This window comes from Lissotriton vulgaris, unplaced genomic scaffold, assembly GCF_964263255.1.
Source record: "Lissotriton vulgaris unplaced genomic scaffold, aLisVul1.2 SCAFFOLD_2159, whole genome shotgun sequence".
Taxonomy (NCBI): domain Eukaryota; kingdom Metazoa; phylum Chordata; class Amphibia; order Caudata; family Salamandridae; genus Lissotriton; species Lissotriton vulgaris.
In genome coordinates this window covers 123,504-145,452 of record NW_028240990.1, presented here as the reverse complement: position 1 = coordinate 145,452, position 21,949 = coordinate 123,504, and the positions used below count along the sequence as shown (strand labels likewise).

At 33.4% G+C, this 21,949-nt stretch overlaps 17 non-coding genes across 17 annotated transcripts; 8 read left to right on the top strand and 9 right to left on the bottom strand.

Annotated features, from left to right (window-relative positions):
• The first annotated feature begins 657 nt into the window (after window positions 1-657).
• TRNAQ-UUG (transfer RNA glutamine (anticodon UUG)) lies at window positions 658-729 on the top strand. Its single transcript has one exon. It is a non-coding gene; the product is annotated as a tRNA-Gln (tRNA).
• An 825-nt stretch (window positions 730-1,554) lies between these two features.
• On the bottom strand, window positions 1,555-1,626 carry TRNAQ-CUG (transfer RNA glutamine (anticodon CUG)). Its single transcript has one exon. It is a non-coding gene; the product is annotated as a tRNA-Gln (tRNA).
• A 1,548-nt stretch (window positions 1,627-3,174) lies between these two features.
• On the top strand, window positions 3,175-3,246 carry TRNAQ-UUG (transfer RNA glutamine (anticodon UUG)). Its single transcript has one exon. It is a non-coding gene; the product is annotated as a tRNA-Gln (tRNA).
• An 825-nt stretch (window positions 3,247-4,071) lies between these two features.
• TRNAQ-CUG (transfer RNA glutamine (anticodon CUG)) lies at window positions 4,072-4,143 on the bottom strand. The gene has a single exon. It is a non-coding gene; the product is annotated as a tRNA-Gln (tRNA).
• A 1,548-nt stretch (window positions 4,144-5,691) lies between these two features.
• On the top strand, window positions 5,692-5,763 carry TRNAQ-UUG (transfer RNA glutamine (anticodon UUG)). The gene has a single exon. It is a non-coding gene; the product is annotated as a tRNA-Gln (tRNA).
• Window positions 5,764-6,588: 825 nt separating this feature from the next.
• On the bottom strand, window positions 6,589-6,660 carry TRNAQ-CUG (transfer RNA glutamine (anticodon CUG)). Its single transcript has one exon. It is a non-coding gene; the product is annotated as a tRNA-Gln (tRNA).
• Window positions 6,661-8,208: 1,548 nt separating this feature from the next.
• TRNAQ-UUG (transfer RNA glutamine (anticodon UUG)) lies at window positions 8,209-8,280 on the top strand. The gene has a single exon. It is a non-coding gene; the product is annotated as a tRNA-Gln (tRNA).
• Window positions 8,281-9,105: 825 nt separating this feature from the next.
• On the bottom strand, window positions 9,106-9,177 carry TRNAQ-CUG (transfer RNA glutamine (anticodon CUG)). The gene has a single exon. It is a non-coding gene; the product is annotated as a tRNA-Gln (tRNA).
• A 1,548-nt stretch (window positions 9,178-10,725) lies between these two features.
• Window positions 10,726-10,797, top strand: TRNAQ-UUG (transfer RNA glutamine (anticodon UUG)). The gene has a single exon. It is a non-coding gene; the product is annotated as a tRNA-Gln (tRNA).
• Window positions 10,798-11,622: 825 nt separating this feature from the next.
• On the bottom strand, window positions 11,623-11,694 carry TRNAQ-CUG (transfer RNA glutamine (anticodon CUG)). The gene has a single exon. It is a non-coding gene; the product is annotated as a tRNA-Gln (tRNA).
• Window positions 11,695-13,242: 1,548 nt separating this feature from the next.
• TRNAQ-UUG (transfer RNA glutamine (anticodon UUG)) lies at window positions 13,243-13,314 on the top strand. The gene has a single exon. It is a non-coding gene; the product is annotated as a tRNA-Gln (tRNA).
• An 825-nt stretch (window positions 13,315-14,139) lies between these two features.
• TRNAQ-CUG (transfer RNA glutamine (anticodon CUG)) lies at window positions 14,140-14,211 on the bottom strand. Its single transcript has one exon. It is a non-coding gene; the product is annotated as a tRNA-Gln (tRNA).
• Window positions 14,212-15,759: 1,548 nt separating this feature from the next.
• TRNAQ-UUG (transfer RNA glutamine (anticodon UUG)) lies at window positions 15,760-15,831 on the top strand. Its single transcript has one exon. It is a non-coding gene; the product is annotated as a tRNA-Gln (tRNA).
• Window positions 15,832-16,656: 825 nt separating this feature from the next.
• On the bottom strand, window positions 16,657-16,728 carry TRNAQ-CUG (transfer RNA glutamine (anticodon CUG)). Its single transcript has one exon. It is a non-coding gene; the product is annotated as a tRNA-Gln (tRNA).
• Window positions 16,729-18,276: 1,548 nt separating this feature from the next.
• On the top strand, window positions 18,277-18,348 carry TRNAQ-UUG (transfer RNA glutamine (anticodon UUG)). The gene has a single exon. It is a non-coding gene; the product is annotated as a tRNA-Gln (tRNA).
• Window positions 18,349-19,173: 825 nt separating this feature from the next.
• TRNAQ-CUG (transfer RNA glutamine (anticodon CUG)) lies at window positions 19,174-19,245 on the bottom strand. The gene has a single exon. It is a non-coding gene; the product is annotated as a tRNA-Gln (tRNA).
• A 2,436-nt stretch (window positions 19,246-21,681) lies between these two features.
• TRNAQ-CUG (transfer RNA glutamine (anticodon CUG)) lies at window positions 21,682-21,753 on the bottom strand. Its single transcript has one exon. It is a non-coding gene; the product is annotated as a tRNA-Gln (tRNA).
• Window positions 21,754-21,949: the final 196 nt, after the last annotated feature.

Below are 21,949 nucleotides of genomic sequence, written 5' to 3'. Positions count from 1 at the left end.
TTGTTAGATCAAAATTGATTAAAAAGTGACTATCTCAATTTCAGGACATATAGAAGAGGAAGGAGAAGAAGCTCATGTTTCAAATGCGGAGAGGCAACAACTGTTCATTATTTTCACCTCTATTAATTATATGTATTTTTATAATGTATATATTTATATTTTCCGATAAATATACATAGACATATAGCGATATATAGGGAGATACATACATATAAGTTGATACGTACAAGTTTATAAGTAAATGAGATGTTTTTCCAATTAATACTTCTAAGAACTGAATGGAAAAAAAATCGTAAAGTTTAGATAAGTCCCACTGAGCTTTGTACTTAGATCCCTGTTTTCAGAGTCCAGATTGACAAGCATAACACCATCAACCCACCTGTACCAGGTTGAGCTTTCCATTTTGGCAGAAGAGATTGCATTCACGGGGGAATCTTATCTTTTATTGCAAAATCTTATCTCACATAAAAAGTACTGTTCAACAGAGTCATAGCGTTACTTGAGTCCTTTGTGCAACATCCTTCCCTAACATAGTTCAATAGGCAAAAGTTGAACAGAATAGAAAAGTTATATAATTCTGTTTGTCTTTGACTGTAGAAAATAAAAAATGTGAAATGTCCACATTGCTGCAGCAATTTCCTCCCCTGTCACATGGGAGGTTCCATGGTGAAATGGTTAGCACTTTGGACTTTGAATCCAAGGATCCGAGTTCAAATCTCGGTGGGACCACTTTCATGACTTATGACCAAATCTTTTTCTGTCAAGTGTATTCATAAATATCATAAATCTAACACGGGTAGAGTGAAACGTTGATTTATTGATTGTATTTTTAAAGTCTATTTGATGTGAGCAAATGATAGAACTTTTAGAAAACATGGAAATAAAATGGCTCAAAATAATGAGATATTTTGTGAGCTGACTCTGTTTTCTCAACTCATCACAAGAGGCTGATCCAAGATATTACTTGTTTAAATCTTACTGTTATTGATAAGGGGAACACGGAACTTTTTTAATTGGAAAGCCTTCATTAAAAGAAAACTTGAGGAATCAAATTGTGTATTTTGGGGACAGAAGAGATGAACTTTTAAATAACAATCTTGAAATTAAGACACACAGATATTTACACTCTGTTTTTCTAAAGTAGATCCATAACCACAAAGTAGAATCTTTCGAAAGACATGTCAAATGTATTAATCTGAATTCCTCTTTCAAAGAAATTCACAATTAAATGCACTGTGTAAGTCAAGAATGTTGTCAGATAAGAAATCAGCAAAATGAACTATCTTATTACTGATCATAAAGATGAGAAAGGAAAAGAACCTCTTGCTTAAATTGTGGATGGGAAAGAACAGTTTTTAGTTTTCAGCTTCAGTACTTATGTTTATGAATAATTCATTTCTTTATATTGTATTATCACTATCTAGATGGATATAGCCATGTGTACATAGATACATAATTATACGTTGATAAGTTTCAGTATAAAACTTTGACGTTATGTTTTTCCAAGTCCAAATTCTAAGAAATTAGTGAAATATTATATCTCATAATTCAAGCAGGTCCCACCGAGATTTGAACTCGGATCGCTGGATTCAGAGTCCAGAGTGCTAACCATTACACCATGGAACCCTGCCATACATGAGGGATTTTTCCATTGAGACAAAAGAGAGCGCATCAGTGCGGGGGCTTTTCTTACATTGATGAAAAGATATCTCAGTTGAATGCTCATAGTGTAAAGAGCTATAATGTGATTTGATTCTTTTCAGCTGCATTCTCCATAACAGTGTTAAATGTGCAAACGTTTATCAGGAAATGCAATTTACAAAATAATGATCATATTTGACTGAAGAATATTAAAACATTCTACATTTCCAAACTACTACATCCATTTCTCTGTCTCTCACATGGGTGGCTCCAAAGAGCAACGCTTGGCACTTTGGACTTTGCATGCAAAGGTACCAGTCCAATTCTTTGAGGTACTATTTTACTAATCTCGACCTTTTACATTTCTGTCATCTTTTGTTATTGATAGCTCCAATCCAACACCAGTAGGTTGAAAGAGACAAATGTTGACTCCTTTCAAAATGTCCAACAGCTTGAACAAGTTACAGAAATACGAACTTTATAATACACATAACATCACATTCCTACACAAAATAGTGCGACATTACAAAATCCTATCCTGTTTTTCTCAAATGCATTTCAGAGGGCTGATTCCCAGCATTCCTTTTTGAAGATTTCCACACTATTGATAAGGCGAACATAGCACATTTTGAAAGAGATGTGTTCTTAAATCAAACCTAGAGAACCACAATGACGGTATCATTCAGATAGTACAAATGTTTTTTGTATATTAGTATGGAAATTGTGAAATAAAACATTTCTCATGCTGATTTTCAACAGTCGATCTGCAATCATGAAATATAAGCTTTTGCTTGGAGGCCTCAAAGGTACTGATCTAATTTTCTTTTTTAGAATTATTCACAGATCGTATGATATGCTTTGTACAAATCAACTATGTTGTTAGATCAAAATTGATTAAAAAGTGACTATCTCAATTTCAGGACATATAGAAGAGGAAGGAGAAGAAGCTCATGTTTCAAATGCGGAGAGGCAACAACTGTTCATTATTTTCACCTCTATTAATTATATGTATTTTTATAATGTATATATTTATATTTTCCGATAAATATACATAGACATATAGCGATATATAGGGAGATACATACATATAAGTTGATACGTACAAGTTTATAAGTAAATGAGATGTTTTTCCAATTAATACTTCTAAGAACTGAATGGAAAAAAAATCGTAAAGTTTAGATAAGTCCCACTGAGCTTTGTACTTAGATCCCTGTTTTCAGAGTCCAGATTGACAAGCATAACACCATCAACCCACCTGTACCAGGTTGAGCTTTCCATTTTGGCAGAAGAGATTGCATTCACGGGGGAATCTTATCTTTTATTGCAAAATCTTATCTCACATAAAAAGTACTGTTCAACAGAGTCATAGCGTTACTTGAGTCCTTTGTGCAACATCCTTCCCTAACATAGTTCAATAGGCAAAAGTTGAACAGAATAGAAAAGTTATATAATTCTGTTTGTCTTTGACTGTAGAAAATAAAAAATGTGAAATGTCCACATTGCTGCAGCAATTTCCTCCCCTGTCACATGGGAGGTTCCATGGTGAAATGGTTAGCACTTTGGACTTTGAATCCAAGGATCCGAGTTCAAATCTCGGTGGGACCACTTTCATGACTTATGACCAAATCTTTTTCTGTCAAGTGTATTCATAAATATCATAAATCTAACACGGGTAGAGTGAAACGTTGATTTATTGATTGTATTTTTAAAGTCTATTTGATGTGAGCAAATGATAGAACTTTTAGAAAACATGGAAATAAAATGGCTCAAAATAATGAGATATTTTGTGAGCTGACTCTGTTTTCTCAACTCATCACAAGAGGCTGATCCAAGATATTACTTGTTTAAATCTTACTGTTATTGATAAGGGGAACACGGAACTTTTTTAATTGGAAAGCCTTCATTAAAAGAAAACTTGAGGAATCAAATTGTGTATTTTGGGGACAGAAGAGATGAACTTTTAAATAACAATCTTGAAATTAAGACACACAGATATTTACACTCTGTTTTTCTAAAGTAGATCCATAACCACAAAGTAGAATCTTTCGAAAGACATGTCAAATGTATTAATCTGAATTCCTCTTTCAAAGAAATTCACAATTAAATGCACTGTGTAAGTCAAGAATGTTGTCAGATAAGAAATCAGCAAAATGAACTATCTTATTACTGATCATAAAGATGAGAAAGGAAAAGAACCTCTTGCTTAAATTGTGGATGGGAAAGAACAGTTTTTAGTTTTCAGCTTCAGTACTTATGTTTATGAATAATTCATTTCTTTATATTGTATTATCACTATCTAGATGGATATAGCCATGTGTACATAGATACATAATTATACGTTGATAAGTTTCAGTATAAAACTTTGACGTTATGTTTTTCCAAGTCCAAATTCTAAGAAATTAGTGAAATATTATATCTCATAATTCAAGCAGGTCCCACCGAGATTTGAACTCGGATCGCTGGATTCAGAGTCCAGAGTGCTAACCATTACACCATGGAACCCTGCCATACATGAGGGATTTTTCCATTGAGACAAAAGAGAGCGCATCAGTGCGGGGGCTTTTCTTACATTGATGAAAAGATATCTCAGTTGAATGCTCATAGTGTAAAGAGCTATAATGTGATTTGATTCTTTTCAGCTGCATTCTCCATAACAGTGTTAAATGTGCAAACGTTTATCAGGAAATGCAATTTACAAAATAATGATCATATTTGACTGAAGAATATTAAAACATTCTACATTTCCAAACTACTACATCCATTTCTCTGTCTCTCACATGGGTGGCTCCAAAGAGCAACGCTTGGCACTTTGGACTTTGCATGCAAAGGTACCAGTCCAATTCTTTGAGGTACTATTTTACTAATCTCGACCTTTTACATTTCTGTCATCTTTTGTTATTGATAGCTCCAATCCAACACCAGTAGGTTGAAAGAGACAAATGTTGACTCCTTTCAAAATGTCCAACAGCTTGAACAAGTTACAGAAATACGAACTTTATAATACACATAACATCACATTCCTACACAAAATAGTGCGACATTACAAAATCCTATCCTGTTTTTCTCAAATGCATTTCAGAGGGCTGATTCCCAGCATTCCTTTTTGAAGATTTCCACACTATTGATAAGGCGAACATAGCACATTTTGAAAGAGATGTGTTCTTAAATCAAACCTAGAGAACCACAATGACGGTATCATTCAGATAGTACAAATGTTTTTTGTATATTAGTATGGAAATTGTGAAATAAAACATTTCTCATGCTGATTTTCAACAGTCGATCTGCAATCATGAAATATAAGCTTTTGCTTGGAGGCCTCAAAGGTACTGATCTAATTTTCTTTTTTAGAATTATTCACAGATCGTATGATATGCTTTGTACAAATCAACTATGTTGTTAGATCAAAATTGATTAAAAAGTGACTATCTCAATTTCAGGACATATAGAAGAGGAAGGAGAAGAAGCTCATGTTTCAAATGCGGAGAGGCAACAACTGTTCATTATTTTCACCTCTATTAATTATATGTATTTTTATAATGTATATATTTATATTTTCCGATAAATATACATAGACATATAGCGATATATAGGGAGATACATACATATAAGTTGATACGTACAAGTTTATAAGTAAATGAGATGTTTTTCCAATTAATACTTCTAAGAACTGAATGGAAAAAAAATCGTAAAGTTTAGATAAGTCCCACTGAGCTTTGTACTTAGATCCCTGTTTTCAGAGTCCAGATTGACAAGCATAACACCATCAACCCACCTGTACCAGGTTGAGCTTTCCATTTTGGCAGAAGAGATTGCATTCACGGGGGAATCTTATCTTTTATTGCAAAATCTTATCTCACATAAAAAGTACTGTTCAACAGAGTCATAGCGTTACTTGAGTCCTTTGTGCAACATCCTTCCCTAACATAGTTCAATAGGCAAAAGTTGAACAGAATAGAAAAGTTATATAATTCTGTTTGTCTTTGACTGTAGAAAATAAAAAATGTGAAATGTCCACATTGCTGCAGCAATTTCCTCCCCTGTCACATGGGAGGTTCCATGGTGAAATGGTTAGCACTTTGGACTTTGAATCCAAGGATCCGAGTTCAAATCTCGGTGGGACCACTTTCATGACTTATGACCAAATCTTTTTCTGTCAAGTGTATTCATAAATATCATAAATCTAACACGGGTAGAGTGAAACGTTGATTTATTGATTGTATTTTTAAAGTCTATTTGATGTGAGCAAATGATAGAACTTTTAGAAAACATGGAAATAAAATGGCTCAAAATAATGAGATATTTTGTGAGCTGACTCTGTTTTCTCAACTCATCACAAGAGGCTGATCCAAGATATTACTTGTTTAAATCTTACTGTTATTGATAAGGGGAACACGGAACTTTTTTAATTGGAAAGCCTTCATTAAAAGAAAACTTGAGGAATCAAATTGTGTATTTTGGGGACAGAAGAGATGAACTTTTAAATAACAATCTTGAAATTAAGACACACAGATATTTACACTCTGTTTTTCTAAAGTAGATCCATAACCACAAAGTAGAATCTTTCGAAAGACATGTCAAATGTATTAATCTGAATTCCTCTTTCAAAGAAATTCACAATTAAATGCACTGTGTAAGTCAAGAATGTTGTCAGATAAGAAATCAGCAAAATGAACTATCTTATTACTGATCATAAAGATGAGAAAGGAAAAGAACCTCTTGCTTAAATTGTGGATGGGAAAGAACAGTTTTTAGTTTTCAGCTTCAGTACTTATGTTTATGAATAATTCATTTCTTTATATTGTATTATCACTATCTAGATGGATATAGCCATGTGTACATAGATACATAATTATACGTTGATAAGTTTCAGTATAAAACTTTGACGTTATGTTTTTCCAAGTCCAAATTCTAAGAAATTAGTGAAATATTATATCTCATAATTCAAGCAGGTCCCACCGAGATTTGAACTCGGATCGCTGGATTCAGAGTCCAGAGTGCTAACCATTACACCATGGAACCCTGCCATACATGAGGGATTTTTCCATTGAGACAAAAGAGAGCGCATCAGTGCGGGGGCTTTTCTTACATTGATGAAAAGATATCTCAGTTGAATGCTCATAGTGTAAAGAGCTATAATGTGATTTGATTCTTTTCAGCTGCATTCTCCATAACAGTGTTAAATGTGCAAACGTTTATCAGGAAATGCAATTTACAAAATAATGATCATATTTGACTGAAGAATATTAAAACATTCTACATTTCCAAACTACTACATCCATTTCTCTGTCTCTCACATGGGTGGCTCCAAAGAGCAACGCTTGGCACTTTGGACTTTGCATGCAAAGGTACCAGTCCAATTCTTTGAGGTACTATTTTACTAATCTCGACCTTTTACATTTCTGTCATCTTTTGTTATTGATAGCTCCAATCCAACACCAGTAGGTTGAAAGAGACAAATGTTGACTCCTTTCAAAATGTCCAACAGCTTGAACAAGTTACAGAAATACGAACTTTATAATACACATAACATCACATTCCTACACAAAATAGTGCGACATTACAAAATCCTATCCTGTTTTTCTCAAATGCATTTCAGAGGGCTGATTCCCAGCATTCCTTTTTGAAGATTTCCACACTATTGATAAGGCGAACATAGCACATTTTGAAAGAGATGTGTTCTTAAATCAAACCTAGAGAACCACAATGACGGTATCATTCAGATAGTACAAATGTTTTTTGTATATTAGTATGGAAATTGTGAAATAAAACATTTCTCATGCTGATTTTCAACAGTCGATCTGCAATCATGAAATATAAGCTTTTGCTTGGAGGCCTCAAAGGTACTGATCTAATTTTCTTTTTTAGAATTATTCACAGATCGTATGATATGCTTTGTACAAATCAACTATGTTGTTAGATCAAAATTGATTAAAAAGTGACTATCTCAATTTCAGGACATATAGAAGAGGAAGGAGAAGAAGCTCATGTTTCAAATGCGGAGAGGCAACAACTGTTCATTATTTTCACCTCTATTAATTATATGTATTTTTATAATGTATATATTTATATTTTCCGATAAATATACATAGACATATAGCGATATATAGGGAGATACATACATATAAGTTGATACGTACAAGTTTATAAGTAAATGAGATGTTTTTCCAATTAATACTTCTAAGAACTGAATGGAAAAAAAATCGTAAAGTTTAGATAAGTCCCACTGAGCTTTGTACTTAGATCCCTGTTTTCAGAGTCCAGATTGACAAGCATAACACCATCAACCCACCTGTACCAGGTTGAGCTTTCCATTTTGGCAGAAGAGATTGCATTCACGGGGGAATCTTATCTTTTATTGCAAAATCTTATCTCACATAAAAAGTACTGTTCAACAGAGTCATAGCGTTACTTGAGTCCTTTGTGCAACATCCTTCCCTAACATAGTTCAATAGGCAAAAGTTGAACAGAATAGAAAAGTTATATAATTCTGTTTGTCTTTGACTGTAGAAAATAAAAAATGTGAAATGTCCACATTGCTGCAGCAATTTCCTCCCCTGTCACATGGGAGGTTCCATGGTGAAATGGTTAGCACTTTGGACTTTGAATCCAAGGATCCGAGTTCAAATCTCGGTGGGACCACTTTCATGACTTATGACCAAATCTTTTTCTGTCAAGTGTATTCATAAATATCATAAATCTAACACGGGTAGAGTGAAACATTGATTTATTGATTGTATTTTTAAAGTCTATTTGATGTGAGCAAATGATAGAACTTTTAGAAAACATGGAAATAAAATGGCTCAAAATAATGAGATATTTTGTGAGCTGACTCTGTTTTCTCAACTCATCACAAGAGGCTGATCCAAGATATTACTTGTTTAAATCTTACTGTTATTGATAAGGGGAACACGGAACTTTTTTAATTGGAAAGCCTTCATTAAAAGAAAACTTGAGGAATCAAATTGTGTATTTTGGGGACAGAAGAGATGAACTTTTAAATAACAATCTTGAAATTAAGACACACAGATATTTACACTCTGTTTTTCTAAAGTAGATCCATAACCACAAAGTAGAATCTTTCGAAAGACATGTCAAATGTATTAATCTGAATTCCTCTTTCAAAGAAATTCACAATTAAATGCTCTGTGTAAGTCAAGAATGTTGTCAGATAAGAAATCAGCAAAATGAACTATCTTATTACTGATCATAAAGATGAGAAAGGAAAAGAACCTCTTGCTTAAATTGTGGATGGGAAAGAACAGTTTTTAGTTTTCAGCTTCAGTACTTATGTTTATGAATAATTCATTTCTTTATATTGTATTATCACTATCTAGATGGATATAGCCATGTGTACATAGATACATACTTATACGTTGATAAGTTTCAGTATAAAACTTTGACGTTATGTTTTTCCAAGTCCAAATTCTAAGAAATTAGTGAAATATTAAATCTCATTATTCAAGCAGGTCCCACCGAGATTTTAACTCGGATCGCTGGATTCAGAGTCCAGAGTGCTAACCATTACACCATGGAACCCTGCCATACATGAGGGATTTTTCCATTGAGACAAAAGAGAGCGCATCAGTGCGGGGGCTTTTCTTACATTGATGAAAAGATATCTCAGTTGAATGCTCATAGTGTAAAGAGCTATAATGTGATTTGATTCTTTTCAGCTGCATTCTCCATAACAGTGTTAAATGTGCAAACGTTTATCAGGAAATGCAATTTACAAAATAATGATCATATTTGACTGAAGAATATTAAAACATTCTACATTTCCAAACTACTACATCCATTTCTCTGTCTCTCACATGGGTGGCTCCAAAGAGCAACGCTTGGCACTTTGGACTTTGCATGCAAAGGTACCAGTCCAATTCTTTGAGGTACTATTTTACTAATCTCGACCTTTTACATTTCTGTCATCTTTTGTTATTGATAGCTCCAATCCAACACCAGTAGGTTGAAAGAGACAAATGTTGACTCCTTTCAAAATGTCCAACAGCTTGAACAAGTTACAGAAATACGAACTTTATAATACACATAACATCACATTCCTACACAAAATAGTGCGACATTACAAAATCCTATCCTGTTTTTCTCAAATGCATTTCAGAGGGCTGATTCCCAGCATTCCTTTTTGAAGATTTCCACACTATTGATAAGGCGAATATAGCACATTTTGAAAGAGATGTGTTCTTAAATCAAACCTAGAGAACCACAATGACGGTATCATTCAGATAGTACAAATGTTTTTTGTATATTAGTATGGAAATTGTGAAATAAAACATTTCTCATGCTGATTTTCAACAGTCGATCTGCAATCATGAAATATAAGCTTTTGCTTGGAGGCCTCAAAGGTACTGATCTAATTTTCTTTTTTAGAATTATTCACAGATCGTATGATATGCTTTGTACAAATCAACTATGTTGTTAGATCAAAATTGATTAAAAAGTGACTATCTCAATTTCAGGACATATAGAAGAGGAAGGAGAAGAAGCTCATGTTTCAAATGCGGAGAGGCAACAACTGTTCATTATTTTCACCTCTATTAATTATATGTATTTTTATAATGTATATATTTATATTTTCCGATAAATATACATAGACATATAGCGATATATAGGGAGATACATACATATAAGTTGATACGTACAAGTTTATAAGTAAATGAGATGTTTTTCCAATTAATACTTCTAAGAACTGAATGGAAAAAAAATCGTAAAGTTTAGATAAGTCCCACTGAGCTTTGTACTTAGATCCCTGTTTTCAGAGTCCAGATTGACAAGCATAACACCATCAACCCACCTGTACCAGGTTGAGCTTTCCATTTTGGCAGAAGAGATTGCATTCACGGGGGAATCTTATCTTTTATTGCAAAATCTTATCTCACATAAAAAGTACTGTTCAACAGAGTCATAGCGTTACTTGAGTCCTTTGTGCAACATCCTTCCCTAACATAGTTCAATAGGCAAAAGTTGAACAGAATAGAAAAGTTATATAATTCTGTTTGTCTTTGACTGTAGAAAATAAAAAATGTGAAATGTCCACATTGCTGCAGCAATTTCCTCCCCTGTCACATGGGAGGTTCCATGGTGAAATGGTTAGCACTTTGGACTTTGAATCCAAGGATCCGAGTTCAAATCTCGGTGGGACCACTTTCATGACTTATGACCAAATCTTTTTCTGTCAAGTGTATTCATAAATATCATAAATCTAACACGGGTAGAGTGAAACATTGATTTATTGATTGTATTTTTAAAGTCTATTTGATGTGAGCAAATGATAGAACTTTTAGAAAACATGGAAATAAAATGGCTCAAAATAATGAGATATTTTGTGAGCTGACTCTGTTTTCTCAACTCATCACAAGAGGCTGATCCAAGATATTACTTGTTTAAATCTTACTGTTATTGATAAGGGGAACACGGAACTTTTTTAATTGGAAAGCCTTCATTAAAAGAAAACTTGAGGAATCAAATTGTGTATTTTGGGGACAGAAGAGATGAACTTTTAAATAACAATCTTGAAATTAAGACACACAGATATTTACACTCTGTTTTTCTAAAGTAGATCCATAACCACAAAGTAGAATCTTTCGAAAGACATGTCAAATGTATTAATCTGAATTCCTCTTTCAAAGAAATTCACAATTAAATGCACTGTGTAAGTCAAGAATGTTGTCAGATAAGAAATCAGCAAAATGAACTATCTTATTACTGATCATAAAGATGAGAAAGGAAAAGAACCTCTTGCTTAAATTGTGGATGGGAAAGAACAGTTTTTAGTTTTCAGCTTCAGTACTTATGTTTATGAATAATTCATTTCTTTATATTGTATTATCACTATCTAGATGGATATAGCCATGTGTACATAGATACATACTTATACGTTGATAAGTTTCAGTATAAAACTTTGACGTTATGTTTTTCCAAGTCCAAATTCTAAGAAATTAGTGAAATATTATATCTCATAATTCAAGCAGGTCCCACCGAGATTTGAACTCGGATCGCTGGATTCAGAGTCCAGAGTGCTAACCATTACACCATGGAACCCTGCCATACATGAGGGATTTTTCCATTGAGACAAAAGAGAGCGCATCAGTGCGGGGGCTTTTCTTACATTGATGAAAAGATATCTCAGTTGAATGCTCATAGTGTAAAGAGCTATAATGGGATTTGATTCTTTTCAGCTGCATTCTCCATAACAGTGTTAAATGTGCAAACGTTTATCAGGAAATGCAATTTACAAAATAATGATCATATTTGACTGAAGAATATTAAAACATTCTACATTTCCAAACTACTACATCCATTTCTCTGTCTCTCACATGGGTGGCTCCAAAGAGCAACGCTTGGCACTTTGGACTTTGCATGCAAAGGTACCAGTCCAATTCTTTGAGGTACTATTTTACTAATCTCGACCTTTTACATTTCTGTCATCTTTTGTTATTGATAGCTCCAATCCAACACCAGTAGGTTGAAAGAGACAAATGTTGACTCCTTTCAAAATGTCCAACAGCTTGAACAAGTTACAGAAATACGAACTTTATAATACACATAACATCACATTCCTACACAAAATAGTGCGACATTACAAAATCCTATCCTGTTTTTCTCAAATGCATTTCAGAGGGCTGATTCCCAGCATTCCTTTTTGAAGATTTCCACACTATTGATAAGGCGAACATAGCACATTTTGAAAGAGATGTGTTCTTAAATCAAACCTAGAGAACCACAATGACGGTATCATTCAGATAGTACAAATGTTTTTTGTATATTAGTATGGAAATTGTGAAATAAAACATTTCTCATGCTGATTTTCAACAGTCGATCTGCAATCATGAAATATAAGCTTTTGCTTGGAGGCCTCAAAGGTACTGATCTAATTTTCTTTTTTAGAATTATTCACAGATCGTATGATATGCTTTGTACAAATCAACTATGTTGTTAGATCAAAATTGATTAAAAAGTGACTATCTCAATTTCAGGACATATAGAAGAGGAAGGAGAAGAAGCTCATGTTTCAAATGCGGAGAGGCAACAACTGTTCATTATTTTCACCTCTATTAATTATATGTATTTTTATAATGTATATATTTATATTTTCCGATAAATATACATAGACATATAGCGATATATAGGGAGATACATACATATAAGTTGATACGTACAAGTTTATAAGTAAATGAGATGTTTTTCCAATTAATACTTCTAAGAACTGAATGGAAAAAAAATTGTAAAGTTTAGATAAGTCCCACTGAGCTTTGTACTTAGATCCCTGTTTTCAGAGTCCAGATTGACAAGCATAACACCATCAACCCACCTGTACCAGGTTGAGCTTTCCATTTTGGCAGAAGAGATTGCATTCACGGGGGAATCTTATCTTTTATTGCAAAATCTTATCTCACATAAAAAGTACTGTTCAACAGAGTCATAGCGTTACTTGAGTCCTTTGTGCAACATCCTTCCCTAACATAGTTCAATAGGCAAAAGTTGAACAGAATAGAAAAGTTATATAATTCTGTTTGTCTTTGACTGTAGAAAATAAAAAATGTGAAATGTCCACATTGCTGCAGCAATTTCCTCACCTGTCACATGGGAGGTTCCATGGTGAAATGGTTAGCACTTTGGACTTTGAATCCAAGGATCCGAGTTCAAATCTCGGTGGGACCACTTTCATGACTTATGACCAAATCTTTTTCTGTCAAGTGTATTCATAAATATCATAAATCTAACACGGGTAGAGTGAAACATTGATTTATTGATTGTATTTTTAAAGTCTATTTGATGTGAGCAAATGATAGAACTTTTAGAAAACATGGAAATAAAATGGCTCAAAATAATGAGATATTTTGTGAGCTGACTCTGTTTTCTCAACTCATCACAAGAGGCTGATCCAAGATATTACTTGTTTAAATCTTACTGTTATTGATAAGGGGAACACGGAACTTTTTTAATTGGAAAGCCTTCATTAAAAGAAAACTTGAGGAATCAAATTGTGTATTTTGGGGACAGAAGAGATGAACTTTTAAATAACAATCTTGAAATTAAGACACACAGATATTTACACTCTGTTTTTCTAAAGTAGATCCATAACCACAAAGTAGAATCTTTCGAAAGACATGTCAAATGTATTAATCTGAATTCCTCTTTCAAAGAAATTCACAATTAAATGCTCTGTGTAAGTCAAGAATGTTGTCAGATAAGAAATCAGCAAAATGAACTATCTTATTACTGATCATAAAGATGAGAAAGGAAAAGAACCTCTTGCTTAAATTGTGGATGGGAAAGAACAGTTTTTAGTTTTCAGCTTCAGTACTTATGTTTATGAATAATTCATTTCTTTATATTGTATTATCACTATCTAGATGGCTATAGCCATGTGTACATAGATACATACTTATACGTTGATAAGTTTCAGTATAAAACTTTGACGTTATGTTTTTCCAAGTCCAAATTCTAAGAAATTAGTGAAATATTAAATCTCATAATTCAAGCAGGTCCCACCGAGATTTGAACTCGGATCGCTGGATTCAGAGTCCAGAGTGCTAACCATTACACCATGGAACCCTGCCATACATGAGGGATTTTTCCATTGAGACAAATTAGAGCGCATCAGTGCGGGGGCTTTTCTTACATTGATGAAAAGATATCTCAGTTGAATGCTCATAGTGTAAAGAGCTATAATGTGATTTGATTCTTTTCAGCTGCATTCTCCATAACAGTGTTAAATGTGCAAACGTTTATCAGGAAATGCAATTTACAAAATAATGATCATATTTGACTGAAGAATATTAAAACATTCTACATTTCCAAACTACTACATCCATTTCTCTGTCTCTCACATGGGTGGCTCCAAAGAGCAACGCTTGGCACTTTGGACTTTGCATGCAAAGGTACCAGTCCAGTTCTTTGAGGTACTATTTTACTAATCTCGACCTTTTACATTTCTGTCATCTTTTGTTATTGATAGCTCCAATCCAACACCAGTAGGTTGAAAGAGACAAATGTTGACTCCTTTCAAAATGTCCAACAGCTTGAACAAGTTACAGAAATACGAACTTTATAATACACATAACATCACATTCCTACACAAAATAGTGCGACATTACAAAATCCTATCCTGTTTTTCTCAAATGCATTTCAGAGGGCTGATTCCCAGCATTCCTTTTTGAAGATTTCCACACTATTGATAAGGCGAATATAGCACATTTTGAAAGAGATGTGTTCTTAAATCAAACCTAGAGAACCACAATGACGGTATCATTCAGATAGTACAAATGTTTTTTGTATATTAGTATGGAAATTGTGAAATAAAACATTTCTCATGCTGATTTTCAACAGTCGATCTGCAATCATGAAATATAAGCTTTTGCTTGGAGGCCTCAAAGGTACTGATCTAATTTTCTTTTTTAGAATTATTCACAGATCGTATGATATGCTTTGTACAAATCAACTATGTTGTTAGATCAAAATTGATTAAAAAGTGACTATCTCAATTTCAGGACATATAGAAGAGGAAGGAGAAGAAGCTCATGTTTCAAATGCGGAGAGGCAACAACTGTTCATTATTTTCACCTCTATTAATTATATGTATTTTTATAATGTATATATTTATATTTTCCGATAAATATACATAGACATATAGCGATATATAGGGAGATACATACATATAAGTTGATACGTACAAGTTTATAAGTAAATGAGATGTTTTTCCAATTAATACTTCTAAGAACTGAATGGAAAAAAAATCGTAAAGTTTAGATAAGTCCCACTGAGCTTTGTACTTAGATCCCTGTTTTCAGAGTCCAGATTGACAAGCATAACACCATCAACCCACCTGTACCAGGTTGAGCTTTCCATTTTGGCAGAAGAGATTGCATTCACGGGGGAATCTTATCTTTTATTGCAAAATCTTATCTCACATAAAAAGTACTGTTCAACAGAGTCATAGCGTTACTTGAGTCCTTTGTGCAACATCCTTCCCTAACATAGTTCAATAGGCAAAAGTTGAACAGAATAGAAAAGTTATATAATTCTGTTTGTCTTTGACTGTAGAAAATAAAAAATGTGAAATGTCCACATTGCTGCAGCAATTTCCTCCCCTGTCACATGGGAGGTTCCATGGTGAAATGGTTAGCACTTTGGACTTTGAATCCAAGGATCCGAGTTCAAATCTCGGTGGGACCACTTTCATGACTTATGACCAAATCTTTTTCTGTCAAGTGTATTCATAAATATCATAAATCTAACACGGGTAGAGTGAAACATTGATTTATTGATTGTATTTTTAAAGTCTATTTGATGTGAGCAAATGATAGAACTTTTAGAAAACATGGAAATAAAATGGCTCAAAATAATGAGATATTTTGTGAGCTGACTCTGTTTTCTCAACTCATCACAAGAGGCTGATCCAAGATATTACTTGTTTAAATCTTACTGTTATTGATAAGGGGAACACAGAACTTTTTTAATTGGAAAGCCTTCATTAAAAGAAAACTTGAGGAATCAAATTGTGTATTTTGGGGACAGAAGAGATGAACTTTTAAATAACAATCTTGAAATTAAGACACACAGATATTTACACTCTGTTTTTCTAAAGTAGATCCATAACCACAAAGTAGAATCTTTCGAAAGACATGTCAAATGTATTAATCTGAATTCCTCTTTCAAAGAAATTCACAATTAAATGCTCTGTGTAAGTCAAGAATGTTGTCAGATAAGAAATCAGCAAAATGAACTATCTTATTACTGATCATAAAGATGAGAAAGGAAAAGAACCTCTTGCTTAAATTGTGGATGGGAAAGAACAGTTTTTAGTTTTCAGCTTCAGTACTTATGTTTATGAATAATTCATTTCTTTATATTGTATTATCACTATCTAGATGGATATAGCCATGTGTACATAGATACATACTTATACGTTGATAAGTTTCAGTATAAAACTTTGACGTTATGTTTTTCCAAGTCCAAATTCTAAGAAATTAGTGAAATATTAAATCTCATAATTCAAGCAGGTCCCACCGAGATTTTAACTCGGATCGCTGGATTCAGAGTCCAGAGTGCTAACCATTACACCATGGAACCCTGCCATACATGAGGGATTTTTCCATTGAGACAAAAGAGAGCGCATCAGTGCGGGGGCTTTTCTTACATTGATGAAAAGATATCTCAGTTGAATGCTCATAGTGTAAAGAGCTATAATGTGATTTGATTCTTTTCAGCTGCATTCTCCATAACAGTGTTAAATGTGCAAACGTTTATCAGGAAATGCAATTTACAAAATAATGATCATATTTGACTGAAGAATATTAAAACATTCTACATTTCCAAACTACTACATCCATTTCTCTGTCTCTCACATGGGTGGCTCCAAAGAGCAACGCTTGGCACTTTGGACTTTGCATGCAAAGGTACCAGTCCAATTCTTTGAGGTACTATTTTACTAATCTCGACCTTTTACATTTCTGTCATCTTTTGTTATTGATAGCTCCAATCCAACACCAGTAGGTTGAAAGAGACAAATGTTGACTCCTTTCAAAATGTCCAACAGCTTGAACAAGTTACAGAAATACGAACTTTATAATACACATAACATCACATTCCTACACAAAATAGTGCGACATTACAAAATCCTATCCTGTTTTTCTCAAATGCATTTCAGAGGGCTGATTCCCAGCATTCCTTTTTGAAGATTTCCACACTATTGATAAGGCGAATATAGCACATTTTGAAAGAGATGTGTTCTTAAATCAAACCTAGAGAACCACAATGACGGTATCATTCAGATAGTACAAATGTTTTTTGTATATTAGTATGGAAATTGTGAAATAAAACATTTCTCATGCTGATTTTCAACAGTCGATCTGCAATCATGAAATATAAGCTTTTGCTTGGAGGCCTCAAAGGTACTGATCTAATTTTCTTTTTTAGAATTATTCACAGATCGTATGATATGCTTTGTACAAATCAACTATGTTGTTAGATCAAAATTGATTAAAAAGTGACTATCTCAATTTCAGGACATATAGAAGAGGAAGGAGAAGAAGCTCATGTTTCAAATGCGGAGAGGCAACAACTGTTCATTATTTTCACCTCTATTAATTATATGTATTTTTATAATGTATATATTTATATTTTCCGATAAATATACATAGACATATAGCGATATATAGGGAGATACATACATATAAGTTGATACGTACAAGTTTATAAGTAAATGAGATGTTTTTCCAATTAATACTTCTAAGAACTGAATGGAAAAAAAATCGTAAAGTTTAGATAAGTCCCACTGAGCTTTGTACTTAGATCCCTGTTTTCAGAGTCCAGATTGACAAGCATAACACCATCAACCCACCTGTACCAGGTTGAGCTTTCCATTTTGGCAGAAGAGATTGCATTCACGGGGGAATCTTATCTTTTATTGCAAAATCTTATCTCACATAAAAAGTACTGTTCAACAGAGTCATAGCGTTACTTGAGTCCTTTGTGCAACATCCTTCCCTAACATAGTTCAATAGGCAAACGTTGAACAGAATAGAAAAGTTATATAATTCTGTTTGTCTTTGACTGTAGAAAATAAAAAATGTGAAATGTCCACATTGCTGCAGCAATTTCCTCCCCTGTCACATGGGAGGTTCCATGGTGAAATGGTTAGCACTTTGGACTTTGAATCCAAGGATCCGAGTTCAAATCTCGGTGGGACCACTTTCATGACTTATGACCAAATCTTTTTCTGTCAAGTGTATTCATAAATATCATAAATCTAACACGGGTAGAGTGAAACATTGATTTATTGATTGTATTTTTAAAGTCTATTTGATGTGAGCAAATGATAGAACTTTTAGAAAACATGGAAATAAAATGGCTCAAAATAATGAGATATTTTGTGAGCTGACTCTGTTTTCTCAACTCATCACAAGAGGCTGATCCAAGATATTACTTGTTTAAATCTTACTGTTATTGATAAGGGGAACACGGAACTTTTTTAATTGGAAAGCCTTCATTAAAAGAAAACTTGAGGAATCAAATTGTGTATTTTGGGGACAGAAGAGATGAACTTTTAAATAACAATCTTGAAATTAAGACACACAGATATTTACACTCTGTTTTTCTAAAGTAGATCCATAACCACAAAGTAGAATCTTTCGAAAGACATGTCAAATGTATTAATCTGAATTCCTCTTTCAAAGAAATTCACAATTAAATGCTCTGTGTAAGTCAAGAATGTTGTCAGATAAGAAATCAGCAAAATGAACTATCTTATTACTGATCATAAAGATGAGAAAGGAAAAGAACCTCTTGCTTAAATTGTGGATGGGAAAGAACAGTTTTTAGTTTTCAGCTTCAGTACTTATGTTTATGAATAATTCATTTCTTTATATTGTATTATCACTATCTAGATGGATATAGCCATGTGTACATAGATACATACTTATACGTTGATAAGTTTCAGTATAAAACTTTGACGTTATGTTTTTCCAAGTCCAAATTCTAAGAAATTAGTGAAATATTAAATCTCATAATTCAAGCAGGTCCCACCGAGATTTTAACTCGGATCGCTGGATTCAGAGTCCAGAGTGCTAACCATTACACCATGGAACCCTGCCATACATGAGGGATTTTTCCATTGAGACAAAAGAGAGCGCATCAGTGCGGGGGCTTTTCTTACATTGATGAAAAGATATCTCAGTTGAATGCTCATAGTGTAAAGAGCTATAATGTGATTTGATTCTTTTCAGCTGCATTCTCCATAACAGTGTTAAATGTGCAAACGTTTATCAGGAAATGCAATTTACAAAATAATGATCATATTTGACTGAAGAATATTAAAACATTCTACATTTCCAAACTACTACATCCATTTCTCTGTCTCTCACATGGGTGGCTCCAAAGAGCAACGCTTGGCACTTTGGACTTTGCATGCAAAGGTACCAGTCCAATTCTTTGAGGTACTATTTTACTAATCTCGACCTTTTACATTTCTGTCATCTTTTGTTATTGATAGCTCCAATCCAACACCAGTAGGTTGAAAGAGACAAATGTTGACTCCTTTCAAAATGTCCAACAGCTTGAACAAGTTACAGAAATACGAACTTTATAATACACATAACATCACATTCCTACACAAAATAGTGCGACATTACAAAATCCTATCCTGTTTTTCTCAAATGCATTTCAGAGGGCTGATTCCCAGCATTCCTTTTTGAAGATTTCCACACTATTGATAAGGCGAATATAGCACATTTTGAAAGAGATGTGTTCTTAAATCAAACCTAGAGAACCACAATGACGGTATCATTCAGATAGTACAAATGTTTTTTGTATATTAGTATGGAAATTGTGAAATAAAACATTTCTCATGCTGATTTTCAACAGTCGATCTGCAATCATGAAATATAAGCTTTTGCTTGGAGGCCTCAAAGGTACTGATCTAATTTTCTTTTTTAGAATTATTCACAGATCGTATGATATGCTTTGTACAAATCAACTATGTTGTTAGATCAAAATTGATTAAAAAGTGACTATCTCAATTTCAGGACATATAGAAGAGGAAGGAGAAGAAGCTCATGTTTCAAATGCGGAGAGGCAACAACTGTTCATTATTTTCACCTCTATTAATTATATGTATTTTTATAATGTATATATTTATATTTTCCGATAAATATACATAGACATATAGCGATATATAGGGAGATACATACATATAAGTTGATACGTACAAGTTTATAAGTAAATGAGATGTTTTTCCAATTAATACTTCTAAGAACTGAATGGAAAAAAAATCGTAAAGTTTAGATAAGTCCCACTGAGCTTTGTACTTAGATCCCTGTTTTCAGAGTCCAGATTGACAAGCATAACACCATCAACCCACCTGTACCAGGTTGAGCTTTCCATTTTGGCAGAAGAGATTGCATTCACGGGGGAATCTTATCTTTTATTGCAAAATCTTATCTCACATAAAAAGTACTGTTCAACAGAGTCATAGCGTTACTTGAGTCCTTTGTGCAACATCCTTCCCTAACATAGTTCAATAGGCAAAAGTTGAACAGAATAGAAAAGTTATATAATTCTGTTTGTCTTTGACTGTAGAAAATAAAAAATGTGAAATGTCCACATTGCTGCAGCAATTTCCTCCCCTGTCACATGGGAGGTTCCATGGTGAAATGGTTAGCACTTTGGACTTTGAATCCAAGGATCCGAGTTCAAATCTCGGTGGGACGACTTATGACCAAATCTTTTTCTGTCAAGTGTATTCATAAATATCATAAATCTAACACGGGTAGAGTGAAACATTGATTTATTGATTGTATTTTTAAAGTCTATTTGATGTGAGCAAATGATAGAACTTTTAGAAAACATGGAAATAAAATGGCTCAAAATAATGAGATATTTTGTGAGCTGACTCTGTTTTCTCAACTCATCACAAGAGGCTGATCCAAGATATTACTTGTTTAAATCTTACTGTTATTGATAAGGGGAACACAGAACTTTTTTAATTGGAAAGCCTTCATTAAAAGAAAACTTGAGGAATCAAATTGTGTATTTTGGGGACAGAAGAGATGAACTTTTAAATAACAATCTTGAAATTAAGACACACAGATATTTACACTCTGTTTTTCTAAAGTAGATCCATAACCACAAAGTAGAATCTTTCGAAAGACATGTCAAATGTATTAATCTGAATTCCTCTTTCAAAGAAATTCACAATTAAATGCTCTGTGTAAGTCAAGAATGTTGTCAGATAAGAAATCAGCAAAATGAACTATCTTATTACTGATCATAAAGATGAGAAAGGAAAAGAACCTCTTGCTTAAATTGTGGATGGGAAAGAACAGTTTTTAGTTTTCAGCTTCAGTACTTATGTTTATGAATAATTCATTTCTTTATATTGTATTATCACTATCTAGATGGATATAGCCATGTGTACATAGATACATACTTATACGTTGATAAGTTTCAGTATAAAACTTTGACGTTATGTTTTTCCAAGTCCAAATTCTAAGAAATTAGTGAAATATTAAATCTCATAATTCAAGCAGGTCCCACCGAGATTTTAACTCGGATCGCTGGATTCAGAGTCCAGAGTGCTAACCATTACACCATGGAACCCTGCCATACATGAGGGATTTTTCCATTGAGACAAAAGAGAGCGCATCAGTGCGGGGGCTTTTCTTACATTGATGAAAAGATATCTCAGTTGAATGCTCATAGTGTAAAGAGCTATAATGTGATTTGATTCTTTTCAGCTGCATTCTCCATAACAGTGTTAAATGTGCAAACGTTTATCAGGAAATGCAATTTACAA